Genomic DNA, 9983 nt, shown 5'->3' with positions numbered 1-9983 from the left:
GCGTTGATGGATTTTTCTCAACCCAAGATCAATGACATTCAATCTAGCATTGTCAGGCCATCGATCGCAGTTAATACCTTTGAAATCAAGCTTGGAACGATTTAGATGGTACAAAATTTAATCCAGTTTGGGGGTTCTCCAGCTGAAGACCCTAATATGCATATTAGGGATTTCATCGAGATCTGTGACACCTTCAAGTTCAACAATGTTTTTAAAGATGTTGTGAAGCTGAGACTTTTCCCATTCTCTATGAGGAACAAGGCTAAGAGCTGGTTACACTCTCTACCAGCTGGTTCAATTACTACTTGGGAGGATCTTGCTCAGAAGTTTCTTACTAAATTCTTCCCTATGGCGAAGACAGCTGCAATCAGAAATGCTCTTACTCAATTTGCGTAGCAATCAGGAGAATCATTATGTGAAGCTTGGGAGCGCTACAAGGAGATGCTTATGAAGTGTCCTCATCATGGCATGCCTGATTGGATGATTATCAATTGCTTTTACAATGGTTTGGGAGCACAGTCCAGACCCATGCTCGATTCAGCATCAGGTGGAGCCTTATGGGCTAAGAGCAATGATGAAACTTATGAGTGAATTGAATTGATGGCTGCTAATGAATATCAGAACCAAACTCAGAGACTACCTCGAGGCAAGGTAGCAGGAATTCTGGAGGTGGATACAGCTACGGCTATAGATGCTCAACTAAAAGAAGATCGATTCTCTGGCTAACTATGGTGTTAATCAGATAACCAGTGTTTGTGAGCTGTGTGCAGGTTCGCATGCGACGGAGCAATGCATTATATCTAGTGAATTAGCTCAGTTTGTGAGCAACTTTTAGAGATTGCAGCAACCAGTTCCAGACACTTATCATCCTAACAACTAGAATCATCTTAACTTCAGCTGGAGCAAAAATAGAGTGCAATACAACAGCCTTATCAGCAGTATGCAGTAAAGCAATTCAACCCTCCCGGTTTTCAACGACCGCAATATGCACCAAGATAACAACTCCAACTTCAACAACAAACTCATGGAGGTGCAGGTCTATCTTCGAATGAAAAATCTGAATTGGAGGAGTAGCGTCTTATGTGTAAAAAACCAGGCTCTTATATGCCAAAGCTAGGCTATTTCTATCAAGACTCTGGAGAACCAAATAGAGAAAATTGCTAACGTCTTATTAAATCGACTACCAGGCACGCTTCCTAGTTGTACAGAAGCCAATCCAGGCAAGAGGGAAGTTAAAGAACAGGTGAACGCCATCACCTTGAGGTCTGAAAAGGTCAAAAGCCCCCAATTTCAGCAAGACGAAGAGTCTGAAAATTCTGTCTAGAATGCAGGTGCGTCTACACCCTTGGAAAATCCAAAAACTGATATTGTAGCTGAAAAAGTTATGCAGAAGGATGCCGAGGTGGAACAGAAGAAGAAATATGTTACAAACAATCCTCCTGAGCAGAATACATGGGAGAAAGAAGGCTATCTACCTCCCCCATTTCCTAAAAGGCTTCAAAAGCATAAGTTGGATAAGCAATTTGCTAAGTTTCTGGAGGTGTTTAAGAAACTTCATATCAACATACCTTTCGCTGAAGCTCTTGAACAGACGCCTAGCTATACGAAGTTTATGAAAGGTATTCTTTCGGAAAGTGAAGCTCGATGACTTAGAGACTGTTACTCTTACGGAGGAATGCAGTGCAGTTCTGTAACAGAAACTACCTCCTAAGCTTAAAGATCCAGGAAGCTTCACGATACCTTGCACCATTGGCAATCTGTCATTCGACAAGTGTTTGTGTGACTTGGGAGCTAGCATCAATCTGATGCCCTTGTCAGTTTTCAAGAAACTTGGACTACCTGATCCAAAACCTGTGAACATGTCTTTGCAGATGGCTGATCATTCCATCACTTATCCGCGAGGAGTAGTAGAGGATATCTTGGTTAAGGTGGATAAGCTAATCTTCCCTGCTGATTTTGTCATTCTAGATTGTGAGGAGGATAAGAAGATTTCCATTATCTTGGGAAGACCATTCTTGGCTAAAGGCCGAACTATAATCGATGTACAAAAAGGAGAGCTTATGATGAAGGTTCAAGATCAGAAGGTCACTTTTAATGTGTTCAAGGCAATAAAATTACCCACAGATAAAGAGCAGTGCTTTAAAGTAGAGTGGGTCGACTCTGTCGTGAATTCGAAGCTTGAGCAATTGCCAAAGTCAGATACCTTAGAGAGATCCTTAATAGGGGAATCAGTTATTGATGATGATGAAAGAGCAGAGCAACTGCAGGTTTTGAATGCACATCTGTGGAAGAGGAAGTTGGATATGCCATTCGATTCTCTTAGGTTAGTAGAGCTAAAAATTTCTCAGGAGCGTCTTGAGCCGTATATTGAAGAAGCTCCCACACTTGGGCTTAAACCGCTGCCAGATCATTTGAGTTATACATTTTTAGGTGCACCCCCGGACAAGGGGTTGGATTATATCTATGATAATCTAAAGAGTGATTGGCCAGTTCCTTCTGTGCTTACAGAGGGTCCCTCCCGTGCACCATAGACAGTTGATAGGTTTGGTCTTGATGATGCGCAGTATAAAAGGTTGATTCGGTGTATTGAGGCCATGCATGACATCTACCGATGATTTGCTAAAGATTTGACACACGCTCTCGGTACTATTTTCTGAGACACTGGTGTCGAGGTTGATTGGCCACCTGATCCTTCACCCCAAGAGGGTGATCCTCCCTCTAATGATGTATGCCTGAAATCCTTATTATTACCTTTAATGAGGATATTGAAAATTTTAAGTTTGGGGTGATAATGTAAGGATTAGTTTGTGTGTGTCCATATAGATGCATATAGATTCATGTAGCATGTTTAGTTGTATTTCATTCATATTTTTGCATGATTGTTCATATAGATCATATTTGTTTGCATTTTTGTTTATTTTTATGTGAGTTCATATAGTTGCATGTGCATACATATAACATGATCCCTTAGGTTGAGCTATTTCCGATTGATTAGTCGATGTTGCTTTGAGTGTGGTGATGACGAATAGAGGGATGTTTAAGTCTTAATAAAATTGATTTATATGTCAGAAAAAAATTCACAAGTCTTATAGGATTGCTTTTGAGCTAGATCATGATCATATTTGTTTATTTGTTGAGATTTAATCACTTGGTTACATTTAGAATTTTTGGTATTATCTTAATGACGTAAAAACACTGATTTTTAAATTGGAGAAAAACATGGATTCATTGCTATTTGTGAATAAGGCTAGGCGTTAAATGGCTAGTAGCCGGCTCATATTTTTATGAGTAGTCTAGGGTTGAATGAGATGAAGCGAAACATACTAATTCAGAAATCATTGAAAAAAGAAAAAAAAGAAAAAAAGAAGAAAAAAGAAAAAATATATGTGTTATGCATAATTGATCACGAGTGGGCTCTTTAATACTCGAGTTATTAAGTTCTTAGGGGACTTTGTGCCTAGTAACCTAAGACTTTTCATAGTCTGGGATTCGGTAACATAACGTTCGCTACATGGATATTATTGTATAAGTCTTTTGGGACCTCATTCATTGCACGGTCAAATAAGCATCTTTGTTATGTGTTCAATAATAGCATTATTCGTTGTATAACTCTTATAGAAAGCAGGTGTTGTGAGTCATTATGCGTTTAACGTCTATTATGTTTATAAACTTGTGATTGTTTTAATGATAGATAGGTTATGATTATTGATTTAGTTTCGTGAGTATATCTGTTAAGCAATTGCACACACGTACGTTTTTGGCTTGTGAGTTGATTTGTGGGATTTGATTGAATTTTGTCCGAATAATTGCATTCATTGAGATGTTGGTTATTGATTGGTTTAGTTATTCTGAGGAGATCGATTACATTGTCATTTTAGTTGCATTCACGTAGTTGCATTCATGCATTAGGTTTGTTTTATAGATTTGAGTCTGTTTATGCTTGAGGACAAGCATCAATTCAATTTTGGGGGTGTGATAAGTGGATTTATATCTACTTGGAACACTTCATTATAGGCTTAATTTGGTGTTTTGGACTCAAGTTGTTGGTATTTTTGATATATTTTTGTGTTTTTGCATCTCAGGCATTAGTTGGATGAACAATTGAGCTTTTCAAGGTAATATGCCGAAAGGAGGTTAGAATCTGAAGCCTAGGCCATTCTTATCGATAGCTTCGCGTGGACTATTCGATCACCAAATTCTGACAGACGGAACTCAAGATACAGAAGAAACAAGAAAAATCAGGAAATTCCAAAAGGTCAGGGCGGCTGCGCTACTCTTGGGAGCGGTCGCGCCCATTTGACAGAAAGCAAGGGCAGTCGCGCTGGTATGCGGGGCGGCCGCGCTGGTCCGTTCAGCCAAAATCCTGATTCGAGTCCGTTTTGGAGATTTTGAAGCCCGGTTCGATCCTGAAGCCTATATAACCCCTAAATAAGACATTTTTAACAACAAGAAGACGAGGGAGAGCAGTAAGAAGACCTAGAGAGCATAAGACGGCTACGGAGAAGAAGATTTTTGTATTCTTCAGTATAATTGTACTTCGGATGCTTGTTTTCAATTTGTCTTTGAACCTTAGTACTCTTATATTGTTTATTATCATGTTTTAATTGGAACCCATAGTGAGGATGAGTTCGGCTATGAACTAATCGTTATCGTGGGGTTCTAACGGATTTACTTATGGATTTCTATAGTTAATTTATTTTAATATCTTGGTGTGGTGATTGATTGATATCCTAGTATTGGTTGTGCTTATCCGTCTTATGTGCGTAGCTAACATATAAGATAACGTGTTAATTTCTATTGAAGTGATAGTGAATATAGAGATTTAGAACTTTCCATGCTAGCATATGTTCATGTATTTATTATGCATGATTCGTAGGTAATTTTAACCATCTTACTTGCCCTATGTAATCACGATTGATAACTTGCGCATTAAACCTTTATGTTGTCAAATTATATAGACATATAGGGTCTCAACATAATTGGTGTATATTCAGCTTCTATCTCTTTTTTGGATGTCTGGTTGTAGGGTATTCGTATAACGAAAGTTGGCGTTTACTAGTTTCGTGTTATCTGATTAGTTGTCATCACTGTTGCATGCTAAGGTTAAGAACAATTACTTTGAATGAAGTATTTAATGAAGTTAGAATCCCATGTTTGTCTCATATAGTTAATTTAATCACTTTTATTCTTAGTTAATTGCATGTTAGTTTAATCTTAGTTATAAACATCTCAACTTGTTATTGTCTTAGCATTGAGCGATAGCCATACCATTGTTGCATAGGTGCATAATCTTAAGTTAACTAAAAAGAGACTTTGTGGGTACGAATCTGATTTATATCTTATACTACTTGCGAACGCGTATACTTGCGTGTAATTTTAGCGTGTTTTCTCCCTAACAATGCAACCCCGTGTTTTTAGTCTCATCATGACTACTTTTTGTACTCAAGATTCTTACTAGCATCAAAAAATAGACGCAATTGGATTACTAAGGTTGCTGCCCCAATAAAAGATTACTGATTCACCACGAATGGTAGCCTACGATGCATCTGTTGATGAATGTGCCAACATATGGAGGATTGAACACTTGACTATGTTTAAGTGCATTACTTTTTTTTGCCAATAACTAGAAGGAATTTTTGATGAAGAGTACCTTCATGTTCCAACACCAGCAGATTTACAAACGATTCCGGGAAGGGGCAAACACAGAATATTTCCAGGTATAATTAAAAGTATTGATTGTACGTACTAGGAGTGGAAGAATTGTCAAATAGGGTGGGAAATGGATTATAGTGTCCGAAAAGACACCCTACTATCATTTTAGAAGTAGTCGCTTCTGATGACACTTGGGTGTGGCACACTTTTGTCGAAGTTCCTGGAGCTCAAAATGATATTAACGTTCTTTGCTGCTCTCCCGTGTTTAATAAAGTCACTGCAGGAAATAATCCAATTGTGGCGTTTTACGTCAATGCTCATTATCTCTTGCTGATTAAATTTATCATAGGTATTCAACATTTGTAAAAAATTATAGCAAACCCTTCAATTCAATCATAAAAACTGTTTGATAAAAAAACAAATGGTATATCACAAAGATGTAGATATGTGTTTTGGTATCTTGAAATCTTAATGTGCTATTCTTCGTCATCGGTGCTCGAATGCACAAACGTTGCATAGTTAGAAGCATCATGATGACTATTGCATAACATAATAGTCGATTATGAATTTATGGAAGAAGAATTTGTAGAATAGGTAGAAGAATATCTAATGAATCCATTAGCATCATAACTTTATGATGTGATGATATATTATACTGGAGTTCGAATTCCTTTTGCACCAATACAGGTCTGTTTGGCAACCTATGAAAAAAGGGGTTATTCACTTATAAGTCCATGAGTATTTATCGACGAGTGTTTGTCGACCCAACTTATAAGCTAACAAGTTAAATGTTACTAACGACGTACTTTTTCTCAAGTTATTTCGATTTTTCATTTTTTAATATATTTTTAAATATTTTTCTAATTTTTAATTCATAAATTAAGATAATTATATTTAAAAATTATTTATTTTAATTCATTTCGGTAAATTATTTTTGACATTTAAGTAAAATTATCCAAACACTTATATAACTTATAAGTATCTATATATTTATCATTTGTAAGTCACTTATTCATTAAATCATAGGTTACTTATTTTAAGATTTTTTAAACAGGCACTTTGAGATGGAAGAAATCAACAAGTATTTTGAGATCGTATTGAGAACTTAGAATCAACTTATATTTATACAATGCTTCAAAATAATTTGGCGGAGTATAACTGGAATATTGAAGCAAATAATTAGTTATATATGTTAAATTGTTATTTCCTGATATGTATGACTTGATAATTCAAATAAAACAAATCTTATAATTGAATTTCAAAGCAACGAGCATAGTAAAATTTAAAAGATAGAGTACATAATTGAATTAAAAAAATTGAGTACATAATTGAATTAAAAACTAGAATATATAACTAAATTTAATTATAATAATCATCGTCAAAGCGAGGAACATAAACATCATCACTAGTAGTCTCATTCGCTTGATCGATAATCGCAGTTGTTGTGTACTTGATGATTCCATGAACAAAACACCTTGGTAGATTTTATTTAGTGAAAATGTAGCACTCGGCGGATAAGAATTATAGTCCCGACGGATAACTCATTTTGGTCCCGACGGATGATGACTTATTATCCATCGAGTGAGTAGCTTATGTAACAATAAGTTTGTAGCACATTTCTGCATACACCTTTGTATAGATTCTGTAGTAGCATATAAGTCATGTTGACTTTAACTAGATATGCAGAATAGGTTGATTAATTGTACATAGATGATGTCTTGTAATTCTGCATAAATGAAATGAAGTCAAGTGTCAAATAGCTACCGACGGATGATTAACGAAGCCATCGACGGATGATCAAATAGCTATCAACGGATGATCAATATAGCAGTCGACGGATGATCAACAAAGCCATCAACGGATGATCATAAACTCGACGGATGATCATGTATTCAACGGATAAAGAATTCAAATATCTGTTGACAGTGACAACACAGTCATATGCATCGAGTGTATGCAAATTGAATGTGGTAGCCTATTCAACTGGGTTTTCGAGAACAAAGAAGCATTGCCATTTTCATGATATTATGAAGATATTCAAAGATGCTGGAATAGAGTAATGAAGTAGCATTGTATTAGACTTGATAGTTTTTGTTTTATTATTCTGTCTTATTACTTTGTAATCTTGGTGATATATAAATCAAGAAGCAGCAATAGAATAGTAACTAAGGAACTAAGCAACCAAGAGAGAAACATTTGTAAGCTGTATTCTTAGCATTTCTCTCATTCTTAGTTGTTATCATTTTGTAAGCAGCTGTGAGCTTTTTGCACACAGAGTTCTCTCGATATATATTATATATCTCTGGTGGAATCATTCAAATCCACCAGAAAGTTTTTAAAGACTCATGTTTTTAATTACTTGTGTTTTGATTCATTTCAAGTAACTATTCCGCATTCTGCTAATCAACTCACAACTTATATATATATATATATATATTTGAGTTAGAACATTTTTAGTCAAGAAAAAGTTTCAAGAATTCCATTCAACCCCCCTTCTGTAATTCTTGTTACATTGTTAAGGGACTAACAATTGGTATCAGAGCAAGCTCTTGAAGAACAAAGAGTTTAAAGATCAAAACAATACAGCAAGATGAACAAGAAGAATGTTGGAGTTAAGATTATTTTACTGGATAAAGATAATTACCATCATTGGAAGGTAAAGATGCATCTTCATTTGCTTTCTCAAGATGAGGCCTATATGGACTGCATAGAAAGAGGCCATCATGTTCCAATGAGAGCTGCAACTGGAAATGAGCCATCTGTCCCCAAGCCAAGGCATGAATGGTCTGATCCTGATATTGAACAAGTCAGGAAGGATAAAAAGGCCATGAATATCCTGTTTAATGGAGTTGATGGTGATATGTTTGACAACATTATCAACTGCAAAACTTCCAAGGATGTTTGGGATACTATACAGATCATCTGTGATGGCACTGAGCAAGTTAGAGAAAACAAGATGCAGCTACTGATTCAGCAATACGAGCATATTCACAATAAAGAAAGTGAGTCTATCACTGACATGTTTAGTAGGTTTCAAAAACTGCTAAATGCTCTAAAGTTGCATGGAAGGGTCTATCAGACAAAAGACTCCAATATGAAATTCCTTAGATCTCTTCCAAAGGAATGGAAACCAATGACAGTCTCATTAAGAAACTCACAAGATTATAAGGAGTTTATTTTGGAGAGACTGTATGGCATCCTGAAAACTTATGAGGTTGAAATAGAGCAAGATGAGAGGATGGAGAGAGGAAAGAAGAAAGGAGGGTCCATTGCACTAGTTGCTGAGTTAAAGAAAGAGAAGGAGATGAAGATGGAAGCTGTTGAGTCAACTTCAAGGGTCTGCGAAAGCAAGGGCAAGGGGCCTGCAGTAGAAAGTGAAGATTCTTTGAGCCAAGATGACATGGAAGACATTGATGAACATTTAGCATTTCTGTCCAGAAGATTTTCCAAGATTAAGTTCAAAAAGAACTTTGGAGCAGCCAAGCCAAATAGAAACATGGTGGATAAATCAAAATTCAAATGTTTCAAATGTGGCTTGGCAGGGCACTTCACCAGTGAGTGTAGGAAGTCAGATTCCAGTAAGAAAAGGTTTGAGCCTGTGGATTACAAGCAAAAATACTTTGAGCTTCTCAAACAAAAGGAAATGGCTTTCATTACACAAGAAAATGACTGGGCAGCAGATGGTCTGGATGAAGATGAAGATGTCAGCTATGTCAATCTAGCCCTAATGGCCAAGTCTGATGAAACAAAAATAGGCTCTTCAAGTAATCAGGTAATTACTACAAACCTTGCACATTTATCTAAACCTGAGTGTAATGATGCTATAAATGACATGTCTACAGAGTTATATCATTTGCGTGTTACACTTAAGTCTCTTACTAAAGAAAATGCTAAAATCAAAGAAAACAACTTGTTTTTAAGTGAGAGAAATAATGTGCTAGAGTCTCAGTTCATTGATTTTGAAAAATTAAGAATTGAGTGTAAGATTGCCAAGGAGGAATTAACCGAGTCCTTGAAGAAAGAAGAAATTTTGAAGAAGCAGCTCAAGCGTGAACAAGAGGTGATTAAAGCATGGAAAACATCTAGAGATGTCCATGCTCAAATTACCAAAGTTCGAGGAATTGAGTCTTTCTGTGATGCAGCCTGGAAAAAGAACAAGGAGAAACTAGAACCAAATTTGGTGGATGGAGTGCTAACAGATGTAGACTTGACAGATGATGAGGATCATCCGTCGGATAACAAAAAGGGTTATCCGTCGACTGATGAAAATCCTCATCCGTCGGCTGTAAGCAAGCCTATCAGTAAAGCCAAACTTGTTAAGCTGAATGAAA

At 36.4% G+C, this 9983-nt stretch overlaps 1 non-coding gene across 1 annotated transcript; it reads right to left on the bottom strand.

Moving 5' to 3' along the window:
• Positions 1–363: 363 nt before the first annotated feature.
• LOC141722983 (small nucleolar RNA R71) lies at positions 364–470 on the bottom strand. The gene has a single exon (XR_012575979.1). It is a non-coding gene; the product is annotated as a small nucleolar RNA R71 (small nucleolar RNA).
• Positions 471–9983: the final 9513 nt, after the last annotated feature.

Source organism: Apium graveolens, chromosome 4 (genome assembly GCF_009905375.1).
Source record: "Apium graveolens cultivar Ventura chromosome 4, ASM990537v1, whole genome shotgun sequence".
Taxonomy (NCBI): Eukaryota; Viridiplantae; Streptophyta; class Magnoliopsida; order Apiales; family Apiaceae; genus Apium; species Apium graveolens.
This window is presented reverse-complemented; position numbering and strand designations above follow the sequence as displayed.